This window comes from Habropoda laboriosa, unplaced genomic scaffold, assembly GCF_001263275.1.
Source record: "Habropoda laboriosa isolate 0110345459 unplaced genomic scaffold, ASM126327v1 scaffold54, whole genome shotgun sequence".
Classification (NCBI taxonomy): Eukaryota; Metazoa; Arthropoda; class Insecta; order Hymenoptera; family Apidae; genus Habropoda; species Habropoda laboriosa.
In genome coordinates this window covers 314,280-314,826 of record NW_017100156.1, presented here as the reverse complement: position 1 = coordinate 314,826, position 547 = coordinate 314,280, and positions in this window count along the sequence as shown.

Below are 547 nucleotides of genomic sequence, written 5' to 3'. Positions count from 1 at the left end.
AAAAAATTGTTTTCTTTTAATTTATTTCATTTATTTTTATACCTTATTGGTTTAAATTTTATTGTTGAACTTCTAACTTTAATATGCGTATAATATAATACTTCATTTTAATTTAAAACTCTTATTACAAGTCTGAAATATTAGTTTTACAAAAATTGTGAAGTGTATTAAATTATAAAGAAGTATTTTAGGTAATGGAAAATATTGAAAATTATTCAATAATGATTTAATAACAATTTTTTTTGTTTAATACCATTTGTATATGCATTATTTTGTTGTACAAAGATCACATTTTACAGAAAAACGTGTATACAATAATTTATATGTGCTTCAAAATCTTAAAGAACTAATAGGTAATTAAAATTGAATGGAAATTCTATATATCAAATATGATATCACTTCGTGTTTACAGTACATTTAAGAGTTTTTGACTTTATATATAAAGAAAATTGTTAAATATTCTCTATATATTTAATGCTAATAAGAATGAAGATATATATATATATCTTCATCTTAACAGTCAGTAATGTTCTTTTTATTTTATAAG